We start from the raw sequence: 15,499 nt of genomic DNA, 5'->3' as shown, positions 1-15,499 counted from the left end.
ATTTAAGTTCCAATCTAATTTTCGATTTATATGATTCACTCTTAGGGTCAAAGCTCAAGCGTCCCATCATCAGAGACGAGCGATCAACAGGGGCAAGGATCGGACGCAGGTGCCGAGGACGAGGGAGAAGACGCAAGTGTCGGGGACGAGGGAGAAGACGCAGGTGTCGAGGACCAAGGAACAGGCCAACAAGACGATTCGGATTCGGATTCGGATGAGTAGTGGTAGTAGCAATTTGTATATCCGCTCGTTTGAGCAATTTTGTATCGCCCTTTCACAGGGTAATTTTGTTACAAACACAGTTGTATATGTATATGCATTTCTTCCTCATCGTTCACAAGAACAATTTTGTATCACCCTGCAAGCAAGGAAAATTTTGTTATAAAAAACTTTCTTTTGTAATTACAAAAAAAAAAAAGGATTAGTGGGGCTAAACAGGGCCAAAAGGAAGCCCTGTTTAGCCCCACTAACCCTTTTTTTTTACTTCTGTTAATCGTCGCTATATAGCGACGTTTACCAGTGTCGCTATATAGCGACGATTAACAGTGTCGCTATATAGCGACGTTTTCATCGTCGCTATATAGCGACGATTATCAGCGTCGCTATATAGCGACGGTTTATAGCGACGCTCCTTTTCCGACGATTTTAACGACTTTTATAGCGACCTTTGCGCCCGTGAAAAAAAAAATTTTAATGTAAAAAGCGTCGGTATTTCCGTCGGAAAATGGCCTATGCCTTGTAGTGATGGGCCTAATTGTAGTTTTGCACTATTGTGCATAGTGTATCTTGGACATAATAAGCACCGTTTTGTGAGTGTTTTGTTGAGAATTTGTAACTCTTGTAATCTAGATGATATGAGAGTGATTCAAGCACGTATATTTTTCATTTTCTAAGTAGAAAATTCACATGCATAAAACCAATCCACATTAAATTTCATAAATTGGCATTAAGGTATTGGCACTTCTACTTAACAGAAGCTAACATAAGATATTCCGATTAACACAATGTACAGTAATAATGAATCCTATCATAATTTAACAAGAAGTAGCTAACCTAATGTACATAGGGTTGAGGGGGGCACAAGAAAACCCGTTGAGCCACCTCCCTTTCACCATAGCTAGGAATCTTGGTGGATAGCAGGGCAACCACATGGCTAGGCGAGTTGAAGCAATGGATGAGCAGAGGTAAGTGTAGGGCAAAGAGAAAATGCTCGCCAGGAGGGCTACTATTTCCACGAGGCAAGGGGAGGCACAAGGTGTTGCTAGGAGGACTAGGAGAGAGTGGGGCAAAGGAGGCCAAGGGGCATCCACCATGGTTATATGCCTATGAAAGGGAAAAATAATTCTCACAATGCAAATATTTAGTGTGCATGGAAACTATGGAAAATATGCATTGGTCCACTGTACTTTTGGCCATCAATCTACTATTGCCTTGTCAAGATTTTTAATTCTTAACATTGATTCCACCCATTACAAGCTATGGATCTTATGGGGTGGAATATATATTTGCTAAATGCCTACATCTCCATCCTCTTCCCTATGTTTCTCTACACCAATGACAATGCGACTCTTGTGTTTAGAATCTATTTGGCATCATCGGTCACAAAGTTTCATTTCTTTGGCTAGGCCCTAGCATCCATTGCTCTACAAGAGACCTTTGTCTCACCCTGCCCTACTCCTCCCTTTCCTCCTCTTTTGTAGTGTGCCTCATCCCCGCTGGCATAGAGCAATGAGAGGGAACTTGATCTGCTCTTGGCTAGAGAGGTAGCCACTGTTGTAAGACTCATTGTTGCCTCAGTTGGAGCCTTGGTGCCTCCCTGATGGGCATCACAGCTCTATCTACTAACTCAAATCATTAGTCATGCCTTCTAATAGAACACCATTGTAACACATAAAATTAAGCATACTAACCAAAACATCCTAAATGACATGCCAAAATCCCTTATAAAGTTCAACCATGAGGCCATCTTGTTTTAGAACGTTCTCACAAGTCCTCTCCCATTCACTATCAACCATAGGGGAAGAATTGTCGAGGATGCAATCACAAAATCAATCCAACCATGATGTCTAGGTTGTGCAATATTGTGAGAATATTCTTGAAATATGGAATAAAATGATATATGAATAACATGGTTACAAGCTATGAAGGTGATAGCTCATGCAATCTTATCTTAATCTTACTAAATCTTGCTAAATCTTGCTGCCAAAATTTAATGGTCCTTTAATGGCGCTTTTGAAATCCCCTCCTTAATCCTCTTCCATCTTCCTCACCATCTCCTTCTTCCCCATCCTCCATGATCCCCTCTTGCTAAATCAACACCCTCTCCACTTCTTCCTCTTCGAACGCTGATGTGGATCTATCAAAGGCTTCCCCTTCCCTGGATTCCTTGAGCATGCAATGCTTTACATCCCTTGATTCAGGCTTCTCCTCAATTCGAGCTTCTCCTTGATTAGAGCACAACAAAAGGGGCCTTTCCACCTCTGCCATAGCCAGCAAATCTCGAGCTCTCATTCCAATCTATAGCAATTGGCCTCTGTGGGGATGAAGGAAGCTGAGCACTGAGCAGGTTCTCGATTTTCAGGTGGGAGATCATAGTACCTTCCTCTTCGCTTTTTCTGTCTGACGATGGATGAAAGAGGGACTTCTAACCAAGAACCTGATCAGACGAAAAGGAGCTATGGCAAATTTTGGTACCAATACTCGGCGAGGGATTTCGTTGTTTCTTCTACTCTTGATTGTATCCCCATTCCCTATAGCTACGGATCACGATCAAGTTCTTTCCTAGGCCATCCTCGAGCTCACGGATTCCACCTTTGATGCTGCTATTTTTTTTCTTGTAGATAGGTGGGTCCTTCTTGGCACCCATAATGTTGATCTCCTCAACATGGGCGTGACGGGCTTCTAGCTTCTCTCTCCTGATTCAGGCGTGATGGCGGTGGAAGGGTGCTAGATGGATACAATCTCATTCCTCCTCATTCCATTCTGAAATCCCCTAGGATGAGCCAGGCGAGGCACTGCTACGCGCAGCTCCAATAAAGGTTTTTCATCGTTGGCCTATTCTAATCCTTCTGATAACTCTAACTTTGATGCTTGTCTCATAAGACCAAAGCATCTGCGCTAGGCATACCATAGACAAAAAAGAGACAGCAGGAAAGAACATGAGAGTATAGTTGTAGAAATATTTCTTGCCGAACGCACTGGGAAGGACTTCCTATGGCCGGCACTAACTCTTTTCTTCTGCCGATAATCGAAAATTGTATACAAATATCTACTGTTGCAAAGCTAGTCCTAATGCTTGTACATTGGCATCGTCTTCTCCTCCCTCATCTTCTTCAAGTTTTGGTTAATCAGCACAGATCTAAAAGCGATCCTTCTACCTTGTCACTGCTAACTCCTTGTAACTACCTTGTAGCCCCCATCGGCAGTCAAGAAGTGGAAGAGCCTCAAGATGAAAGCTGCAAAAGGCTTGCTACCCTACATATGAAGCAAGGGGATTTCTAAGATATCATCAGGCTAGGAGCGAGTAAATAGTAATCATAGGTTGGGTTTGTACGTAAGAGCGGCCAAATTGTGTCAACACTCAGTAGCAGGAGAACCAAGATGAATCACAATTCAGCTAGGAGAGGATTTACTGTTTGTTGTGTTTTGCTATTCAGCCTCCTCTTTTGATGTAGGGTTCATGCAGGCTCCACATTGCTCTAGGCTATTCAAAGCTCATGAGATCATTGTTGAGTTCCATGTGGGGCCTAGCCTTTTGGTGTTCAAATTTTTGCCTCTGACTCGGGACAGAATGACACTCTTGAGAGTTGCAAGCATTGAACCACCCATCCTCAAAAATTTGTAGACTAGGCTCAACAAAGAGAAGGGCAAGCCCTATGCTGCCTTCTTCTGTCTCTTTATCCCCCCCCTCTACCCTCCTTTCTTCCCTCCCTTACGCTTTCTCCTTCCCCTTTACCTTACATAAGCTCTCTAATAAGTTTGTTCATAAGGCACTGCGTCTCGAAAAGGCAGTTTTGGGAATGACTCAACTGGAGTTTTCAACTGGAGTTTATAGCTTGCCTTCTAAGAAGATTTCTATTAATTGTCCCTTGGATTTGTGCAGGTCACCAAGGAGACTCTCTGCTCGCTTTGTGCCTAGTTAGCAATCCAAAATCAAAACTATAATTGAAACAAAGGTATGATAGCTTTTCTTTCTCTGCTCAATAACCCATCTGTTGGCAAATTTTTGATAAGTTGATAAATTTTCGATTGCATATGATCTTACAGACCTGTGCTTATTATTGCTTGTAGGTGGAATCCAAAGGATGAAATGCTTGTGGGTTTTGATGGATATAAAGTAGCTGATCATGAGTGCATGACTACATGCATGATCAAAGTGGGAGAAGGACAAAAAGGATATGATCAGATTATTGGTGCATTTCAAAATTGTGTCATTGGTGGACGTGCAAGAGTTTTTCTTGCCAATCCATTGCATGATGCACTCCCACGCTTGGTTCTTGCACTTCATTGCACTTGCGGCCGATTTGATGCAAGTTTTGTCTGCAAGCAATGGGATGCTATTTTAAACTTATGGAATGAGAAGCTAAAGGCCACAGTTGGTCCAATTATTGGACACTGATGGTGATAGTCGGCAAAGAACATTGATGATCTCCGATTATCTAGATAAAAGAGGTAGTAGATTTGGGATAAAATGGGATGGATGGCCTCTCTCAGCAAACGTTCTAGAAAATCAAGTTTTTGGGCTGCATGATCAAGATTTTGTACATAATGGAAAAAAGTTAGTCAATGTTCTTGACAAGCCTAAGCGTCAATTGGCTATTGGCAATGTTTGGATCACCTTAAATCATGTCAGGCACACATGATTTGTCTTGTTTGATATTTGTTCCTCTTAATTTTTGCATATATGTCTTTATTCTTTGTCTCTCTTGCCTTATGGCATCATCAAGACACAAACCCATCTTAAACTTATGCATTGCCCATTATTGCAGTCGGTACCTCAATTTTTTGTGTGTAGATTCAAATAATGCAGGTGATGTAAAGATCTTGCATTCTATATATCTCATCCTACCTAAAGGGACTCCAAAAGTAGTAGTGTATGACTCACATAAGGACTTTTAAAATTCCTTTAGGAAAATAAATATACTTACAGAAGGGGATTTATAAATTTTCCCAAAATTTACAGAGGGGATACTAGGAAATACTACAAATAGGTTACATAGGGACTTAGAAAAGAACCCTTAAACGCACGTGATATAGACATATTACACTAAGTGACCCCCCCGAGGGTTCAAGACGAAGGCACTTCAGGCATCCCAGGATCAGGTGGCTTCCCTGTGACTGCCAATGCTGAATACTTGAGGAAAACACTTAGCTACTAGTGAAGTTGGGTTAGTATGCCCACCTTCAATTCCTTATCTGACTCATCCAAGCACCTTATAAACATTCATGCAAGTTGCCCTAGAGACAACCACCAAACAACAATGATTCAGTTTGCCAAGCTGGTGTGCACCAATTGTCTCAAGCCAACACTCAAACAAGTACCTCAGAGTTGAAACCTATAGAAGGTGAATGTATGTCAAGCATTAAGGTAGTAGAGGAAGCAATGGCAATAGTTGAAACCTACCAGTTTGTCTGTGGTAATATTCTTTTTTAACGACTTTAGAATTTAATGTGATGGATTTAGGGATTGCACAGTGTTTTAGATTCCAATTGATGCATGGGTTTAGGTTTTAAGTAATAGGATGGATCATGGATGCATGGGTTTAGGTTTTAAGTATTAGGATGGATGCAAATGAATATGACCATTGGATTATATTTTGTTTTCTATGTTGTGTCAATTGACCATAGCCTCCTTAAATTATTTATTATGAAATAATTTATTGACACTATTCCAATTGATGACTTTAGAATTGCATGTGGTGGATGCATGTGACTCTTAGGATTGCATTTGATGGATTTAGGGATTGCATAGTGTAAAATGATTATGAGCATTGGATGCATATAAATTAACCCCTAAGCATTTAAATAAATGAATTCCACTAGATCATATAGTACACGATCATAGAACTTTAATGAACTTAAAACAAAGGCATGTATTTCTTTCATAGAGAATGTATACATATACATCATAAAGAGAATGTATAACTTCATTCAATGTTATGGTCCTCGATATAGTTGAACACTCTGTACAATGCCATTGATAGTTGGGCTTTACAAAGTGGACAAATTGATCTAGTTGGCAAGTAATCTACTAGACAATAAAGATGAAATTTATGGCCGCAAGGCACAGAGTAATAGTCAGTACAATTATCAAACAAACATTGGCATATTGGGCACAAGAAATTGTCTAGGCTATCTTAGGGAAGGGGTTGCTAGACATGTGGTTGTGAGGATAGATGGTGACAAATAGCTAACCATGCCTCCATGCTTGCATCTCTAATTAGTGTTGCATGTGCTTCATGGGCCTCTTGCCACGACTGATCCTCCAAGCTCTTCATTTGGGCACGTAGAGCAATAATCTCGTTTTGCAAGTCTAGATCGATTTGCGGTCTTTTAGTTTCTAGGTGTTGGACCTACTCAAACCGGGCCACGTTCTCTTCATGAAGTTGTGCCACTTGTTGCTCTAGTGGGCCACATGCACCCTCCAATGCCTTGGACAATTGTGATTGGGTGATCTTCACTTCTGTATGACCACCTGTATGCTTGTCCTTGTAAGAGGAGAAGTCCACCTGTATACCTTTAATGAAGTGCGCGTACAAGAATTTGGTGAAGTACATCGCCACTTCATTATGGTGTGGGGGCTTTCCATATACCTCAATGTAGATTTGCCTAGCATTTTTCCGAATCCGTTCATCTCGGAAATTTGCTATCTTCCACTTCCCATGCTAGTCCAAAGCTTTGGTTGGGGTGCTTCCATCTCCCTATGTTCTTCTACGTCTCCTCGCTTGGCTGCCTGAGGTTGCCTCTTCATCCACCTTTAAGGGCGAGAATACCTCGAGCTCTTGTTTGGAGACCATCTTGTTTACTTATTTCCATTGCATGCATGCAAAATCAACGCCCATGGTGTTGATTGCTAGTCAAATACTTATTGACAATATCTTCAAACAAAATTTGATTTATTAAACATACAAACCTCCAGGTTGAGCGCACATGGATGTACGTGCAATAGTCTCTGGCACATGCTCAAGCACTGCGTTGGCAACCCTGCATACCACATTATACTCTCTTTAAAATATTATTGGTCTATGCAGGTGGCTTAATGGCAATGCAATGCATCATTTGTTCATGTGCATGACGCCGCTTAATGGCATTAATAACATGAGGGAGGCATTTTTTGATCATTCTCAAGATAATGCCAGGCATCTTCCAAAAATTGAATCATCTCATTAATGATCCATCCCAATGCATAGGTATCTACATGGCATGTATATCTGCCTCTTAAGGCTACTTTTTGCAGCTCAGGTGCAAGCCACTTTTTCCGCCCATGTTCTTCCTCTTTCCTGTGAACTCTCTCAGCAAAGTCGGCATCTATCTCTAAAGACTACTTCTTCAAATGCTTGAATGCCTTTCGACTCTCCGAGAAGTCCAAGGCCATCCCCTAGTCTATGATGCCTACTCGGCATCTAGACATTCCAACAATATCCAATAAGATGTTGCCTGGGTGCAGGTCTGTGGGCATCGACCTTCCTGCATGCAACCTTCCCAAACCATCCACAAGTGCATGGATGATATGGAGGAGATTCTCACAAAAGACATTGATTCAAGCAATATATTCCTTCTCCAATGTAGCTTGGACTTCCCCGCTTGTTATGGCCATCAAATCCGGTCCTCCTCTTAGAACATGGTGGAAGTAGCATGTGAACCTGCCCTAGTCCATTCGTAGAATTTGAAGGAACTACAACAAGCTACCACCATTAATAGTATGGTGTGATGGTCCACAATGGCTCTTCTAGGGTTGCTGCGATCACAAGTACAAGGACTGGGTGTAAAATCTACATGAATTGTTCTCTCCTTGCTTCTCATATATGTGTCCCAATATTTTCCTTGTACTTCTTCTGGCATATTCCATGTGATATGGCAAGCCTATAGCTCCTACCAACTACACTTTAAAAATAGTGCCATAGGATTCTGAGCCAATTTTCTCGCCAACTTGGATATCCCTCTCTATGACATAAGCTAATATTGACACTCTGTCTATGTTACTAGCCACGTGTTGTTCTGTTTGAACCTCATCACCTCTCAATGGTTGAAGAGGTATAGAGGCTGGTTGTTCTTCACCTGCAACCAAGGACGTAGCTCACCCATAAGCTACTACAGCCTTCTTTTCCCAGCTCTTAGCCACTAAGACACAATGATCTAACACAATGACCTTACTCTTGTGCTTGGACCATACACTTGTCCATTGTGTTAACTTGAAGACATCAAAATCATGTGCAAGAGTAGGGTCTACATTGCATGCTTCATTAAAGCGGGTCTCTGCATTCCCAATAAAGCTATCAACCCAAAGCATGGCATCTATTTCCCATCGCACTCTCTTGTGCTCACCCTTACTTAGCTCTTCCCCTACTTTTTTCTTAGTGCCTGCGGTTGAGGCCATGCTTGCGATTAGATCTTAATGTGTGTGTGTGGAAAGCTTTCTCGCTTGACACTAGCCAAACAGCTGTAGTTGCCACACAATAGTGAGTAGACAGGCATCTGACAATAACTCCCACCCTATGCGTTCTTTTTTTTTTAATTACATGAAATGCAAATTATTCTTTCAACGCACGCATGCAACAAATGACTCTTTCACTACACACATGCAACAAATGATTCTATCACTACACGCATGCAACAAATGATTCTTTCAATGCATGCATGCAACAAAAAATTCTTTCAATGCATGCATGCAAGAAATGCAAGATAATTTCTTTAAAATTTTGATTAAAAGCCCCCCCCCCCCCTCTTTTATGTGTAGGGCCAAGGAAACTGAATTCCAGGTCGTGGTTCCAACTAGCCCCCCATCCTATTCAGGACGTGGGATCAGGAATCATATCCTGGACCAAGCCCCTTAGTCAAGACTTGGAGAGAGGAGGATTTTGACCTCTTCTCAATCCACTATTAGTGAAAATGAAACCGACGGTTGACATATATTTTGGGGCGGTAGTGCTACCGCCCGTAGTTTAAGGATTACCACCGATGGTAAGTAGCTCAATACCACTAGTAGTGTTACTACTACTAGCAGTTATACTTAAACTACCGAGATGGTAGTAAAAATACTAGCGGTATGGTTACTACTACCACCGGTAATAATGTGTAAAACTACTATCGGTACTAGGATACCATCAATAGTGTTCTTGCTACCACCGGTATGTATCCGGTTTCTAGGTCAAGGCCACCTGATAGCGTAAAGGTGTGATTGTATCTGTGAATGCATGAAATACATCATCATGACACATAATCACAAGAAAATTCACGTGATTATGTGAATATGCAATCCTTGCTTGATTCGGTGGGTCGAGCTGAATCTAAGAGCATGGGCACCCAAACTTGCTGTGATTTTGCAAAGGTTGCAGTGCAAGTCTTGTTTTTTGTGGCCAACAATTGTGATGTGGGGATCCAAACATCGGTGCATATTTTTTATGTCGAGCCGATTTTGCCAAGAAAGGATCTTCCCAAGGCTGTGCTAGTATCTAAAGTCTTGCACTAAGTTCTAGGCCGAGAAGGGATGCCTGTTTGTTATTATGCCGAGTAGCAAATGGAAGAGGTCAAATTTACTCCTACCCCCCCACAATTGTTGCATCAAGGCATCCTAAGGATAGTTCCACTTGTTATCTCTATTCATGATCGAGCCATAAAGTCCTTTGATCATTTTGTTGAGGAGCGAGCCACACATCAGCACAACTTTTTCAAGGCTAATGTATGGTTGATTGCTACTCGTATATTCAACTCCCCAAGCCTACTATGCTCGAGCGGCATATGCACAAATTTGGATGGAGTTAGAAATTTTAATAAGTAGCCATGTTACAAAGGCGGCATCCATGCATAACAATGTTCGAGGTATGTACAAGGACCCTTCGACTAAGTGGCAAGACCGAGTTACACCTGTCTATAGGTACATGACCCATTTTAAATCGGAACTTGATATCTCCAATCCACATGAAGACCCTATAGCCAAGCTGTGACAGTGGATTGGCTCACCAACCTAGAGAGTCCACCCACAGATATCAATTCATTGTATCAACGACCTCCCCATGAGAAATGCTATAATTTTAGCCCCAACCCTCTAGGTTCCATTTATTCTCTTGGCTCTCAACCCACAAATTAAGCTAGACCCTTTTTTCCACTAGCCCACACCGCTCCCCCACATCGATGACATCGAACGTCCTTCATAGCCTCCCCATGGCTTCAACCCCTAAGCATCAATGTTTGAGCAACAATTGGTTCCTTCCAGTCCATCATTATAAGGACCTAGTTCAAGTATAACTAAGGCAAAGTGTTGTCCCTCAGGTGAGGCCAATAGGAGCACACGTTTAGGCTAACACAGGAGTGCAGTTATCGAGTGCAGTCTCAGTTGGAGATGGTGGAAGCAGTGGTAATTTCTAAACATAGAATTATTCACAGTTAGAGGTGCATGTAATTGCAGGTGGTCCAACAAATAGCAAGTAGCGGTGTGGCACACCAAGCGTGATGTCTTTTACAAGGGAGTTTGCATAACTATAGTAAAAAGGCTTTGTAACAAGGAGAAGGATAGAGCACGAGCACTCTCCCTCTTACCTAAGCTTTCTAGGTTACGAAGCTGCTACTACTAAGTTCTCATTGCAAGTTGAGGCGGCTTGGTTGTAAAGAGTTTACATCAATACATATCTATTTCCTTATTTGTTGTTCTTCCTTGCAACAACTATCCCCAAACATTGAGTGTTAATGTTGTCCTCTATTTTAATACTCAAGCACACTACACCAAGGATTACAAGAGTGAGCATCTTCATTGAGCATTGCATAGGGTTGGAATAGCACCGAGAAACTTAAAGTTGGTCATGAGTGAGTGAACCGAGCCATCAACACTCCTATAAATGAGAGTTGTGCACCTAAATTATTATTGTAGCAAGCACATGTTGCTAATCACCAACCAATATAGCATGACTGAGGCCATGCATCTGCAAAGTTATCATAACCTTTCCTATCCCAAAAATCAATCTTTCTTTTGCCCATCTCTCAATACTAGTCACTTTCCTTGCTGCAATCTCCAAGGGTGCATGCTTTCAAACCATTTGTGAAGGTTTGGGGTCCATCTAGATAGCTTGTATGGAGGTTCAGGTGAGATAATATTTGGAACAATGCAACACAGTAATTATGATGAGATTTGTTTATTAATGATGTAACTTTGAAGAAACAGTTAGTTCATAGTTCATTTTGTGTAGTTGTGTTGTTTTGTTTTATTACATGGTTTGAAAACATTGAAATTTTTGTTTGTTTTATAAGAAATTCCATGAGAAATGAGTCTTTTCCTATGGGAAAATGTAGCCCGAACACAATTATAAACTCTTTATCTTCAGTAATATAGGATATATGGAAAACCTTAAACGGAGATAGTTGTGCAACCACAGATGAGGTGCGTATGCAAGTTATTAAGAAACTACCATATGTAGGAAGTTACATGTTTGGCTCATATGTGTGTAGTGTAGTATTCCAAATGCGGATATGCTACTTCTTATCGGACTATGTAATGTCCAGTTCTATGTCTATTCTCTATATGCTGTAGTGACAGAAACAATTATAATACAAGGAATATGTAGTTGTTTGCCTTAATTGGATATCTATGTTGTAATGAATTCTGAGTTAAAGTATTCTCTTTCCAAAGTTCTGAATGTATTCTCGATGATGCTATATTTCTACTAACAGGTAGATTTTGTGATTTACTCTCTACCTAATACACTGGCGATCCTGCAAATAAATTGGGCATTTTGACCGAATGTGGCAAAGGAGTTGAAAGACAACGAAGGCAGTCACCATGTCGAAGCTGCATAATCTGCAAACGTCCTACCCGCAAGGGAATGAACAATCAGAATGAATGAATCGAATCTTGAAACAGTTCTTGATCAAATTGGTTAAGCCAAAACAATCCGCGCCTACAAGCAATCCGGCCTTGCAAAGCAATTAGGCACTTTTGATTGTGAACATGAAAAGAGAGAGTATATGGCTCCATGCAAATGCTGTGGAAATGAAGCGCATGTGGTAGAACATGCACACATAGCATCCAAACTAAGGAATGAGAATGTTCAATACTTGCAAAGAAATTCAAATTCTCTACCGTGCTCTCCAGGCACTAAGGAACCTCCAACAGGCAACTGTGAATGGTGGGAATTGTGAAGCACTTCAAGTGATCATCAGGAATGTGTGGGAACTAATCTGAGATTTGCAATAGAGGAGACAAGGAATCATTGCAAGAGAAATCATGTATGGAAATGTCGAGGAGCATTGAGGCTAGCACTGAAAGTTCAATTTGTAGACCAAAAGGAGAAGGCCCTAGAGCAATCTCACAGAATGTTCATGGAGAGAGTGGTAGCGGATGTCAAACACAGAGGAAACGGAGTCACCTCCTTAGCGTATCAGTCGTCTATACTTTACAAGGGCCTGGCAAAGCGGTCGTATTGATACAAATGAAGAAGGTCTTGGCGAGACAGTTGGGATGTCAGAAGAGGTAGGAGAACCATCAGAAATCTAGCCAAAGATGGATGAAACTGCCCCAAGTTCGGAGGATGAAGACTGGGTTCTTGGTAACATAGCGTCGGGTGAAGATCCTTCCACTAGTTCTGGAGGAAGTTCAAAATACCAAGATGCGCTCAATGTAGAAAATCTTACGTGATCTCCATCAAAAACCTTCATTCGGGCAACTTTTGGATACCACGCAGCATTTAGGCTGTATGTAGGAGCACAAAGGCAATTTTTTGATCCACTCTCGAGCAAACCCTGCCCAAGGAGAGTAAAACCAATAGTTCTAATCAACCCAGCAATCAACATGCAAAACCCCAGAGTCTACTCTACTAAATTCAGTGGTAAGACAAGACAAGAACCTGATAGTCACATTTGGCAATTTGAGACTCGATGGGTAGCAAGTGGTTTTGAAAGTCAACTTGGTGATGCAGTCAAGAAGGAACAATTGGAAGCAACCTTGGTGGGCAAGGCCATGAGTTGGTTCATTCAATATGGTATGAATCACTTTCCGGATTACGATGCTTTAAAACAAGCTTTAATATAAAGATTTAGACAGGAGAAAACACCAGAAGCAATACTCAAGAAGCTCCGACAATTGAAATAGAAGGATCTGTTGGTAGAAGGCTATGCCTAGAAGTTTCAAAATATAAACCAGAGGCTAGCGAGAGGCTAGCCACCCGACTGAGGAGAAATTGAGGGATTATTTCTATAAGGGGTAAATAAGGAATTGAGAAGTGTTGTCACGAGAAGGGATACATCGGTAGGAGCCAACGACTTTGACAACATGTTAGCAGTTGCACAGCATGCGGAACAGAGATTTGGCATGACCAAAAGCAAGTCAAGGAAGGGTAAAAAGAAGGATGTAGAGGATTCAGATTTGGACGAAGACTCTAACATGGATGGTGAGGATGATGATGTGAAATCCGAGTCTGATGAGGACGATTCTGATGCTTGATGAGGACATGAAGTCCAAGAGAAAAAGAAAGAAGGAATCCGAGAAGGGAAAGTCTAAGGGGAGTTCCAAGTCAAAGAAAAAGGCAAAAGCTTCCTCAGGGGATGAGAAGTTAGAGAAAAAGATCAAAAATCATTTGAAAAGTATGGGGCTATTAGGAGCCGGTTCATCTGAGAAAGCTCAATGTGAGTTTTGTTTCAAACGAAATCATCATAGTGCCAATTGTTGGTACAATTCAAATTATAGGGGGCGGTTAACTCCTCACATACAAGCTACTGGAGCAACAACAAAATCACTTGTAGCCAATCAAGTAGGGGTTAATGAGAATGATAACGAGACGAGAAGACCAACATGTCGGAATTGGGGAAATAATCCTCAACAAACCAATTCAAGTAATGATGCACAGAACTACACATACTGTGGAAAAGCTGGACACCGACAAGGCCTAGGATGTGAACTCTGGTGTAAACACCGCAATGAGATGGGCATCCCAATTGTTTAGTACCAGACTCGATCACAAACACAAAATCCACCTCGTCCACCACCAGCACAAGCTAATGTTTGTGATCATACAGCTTGGTAGAGGAAGGGCCTATGAAGGTGAAGCAAATAGTAGCAAAAGAGAAGAAGGTTATGGAGCCAGTACTAGCCGTTTTATGTGATTATTCAGGGTGCAAACAGGAGAGTGACATGTCGAAGGGGCAAAGTGATCCCACAGCACTAGCTGTACCAAGGTCTAAGGGACCAATCCGAAGGAAGAGAAAGTGCCAATGGCAGATAAACACAAGCACCCAATTGATTGGGATGAGCAAAAGAAAGTTCAACATGAGGTTCTTAAAGCTTTGGATAAGGTAAATGCAGACAAAAAGGTTAGGTGGGCATTGACAGACACCACACAACCTATACCGGCCAAAGTAAATATTGATGAAGCAATGCAATCAGTAGAGAAAAGAGTCCAACCTCAACATGCAAAGCCAGCAATGATTGAGGAGGAACCAAAGGAAGATCAGGGTGATAGAAAGGGGAGCATAGTGCACCCTGAGGCATGTGATATGCAAGCGAAAGGCCAGAAAGTAAATATTCCACAAAAGAAAGGGGCTTGCAAAGAAGCCTAGCCGGCGGCATAATTAAAGAACCAAAAAATGTGGTTATAGGGGAATAAGAAGAATTGTTTCACAACCTGCTCAAGGCTAAGATCAATATCACATTGGACCAGCATCTTAATCTGGTACCAGAATTCAAAACACAGTTGTTGACTAAGTTGTCAGTCAACATGGGGAGCATAATGGATAAGGAGAAAAAGGAAGAGGGAGAGTCTTTAGAAGTTCACCTAGCTGTTAATGCAGCATAGATTGAGGATGTGGACTATACTATACCACTTATTCAGGTCGATATAAGTCATAGATGATACCCAAAGTCCTCTTAGATGGAGGGCCGGGTGTGAACATTTTGTTTGAAGACCTTTACAAGAAATTCTGTCTCAATGAATTAGAACCAAATCCTTTTCAGATGAAGATGGCTAACCAAAGGAGGGTCCAACCTCTAGGAATTCTAAGAAATCAACATATTGGAGTTTGCAAATTGACGTTTATGGTTAGCTTTGTTGTCCTCGGATTGGAGGGAGATGAGCAATCTTATGCTATGTTACTTGGCAGGCCGTGGTTACGGGTAACCAAGATCAAGCAGGATTGGGGGGCTGATAGGGTGACCATCAGAAAGGGAAAGAGCCACCAAGATCGTGTCCCGAGCTTGATTTGTTGTCGACAGTGGTGTGACACCAAAAATTGATATTTTTTATTTGGCATTGGTATTGTTTTCTTCTATGTTTGGTAAGAGTTTGAGTATCAAGTGATA

Source organism: Dipteris shenzhenensis, chromosome 12 (assembly GCF_047967505.1).
Source record: "Dipteris shenzhenensis isolate YYH24624 ecotype China chromosome 12, Dip_SZ_1.0, whole genome shotgun sequence".
Taxonomy (NCBI): Eukaryota; Viridiplantae; Streptophyta; class Polypodiopsida; order Gleicheniales; family Dipteridaceae; genus Dipteris; species Dipteris shenzhenensis.
The sequence above is the reverse complement of the archived record's forward strand: the minus strand, read 5'-3'. Positions refer to the sequence as shown.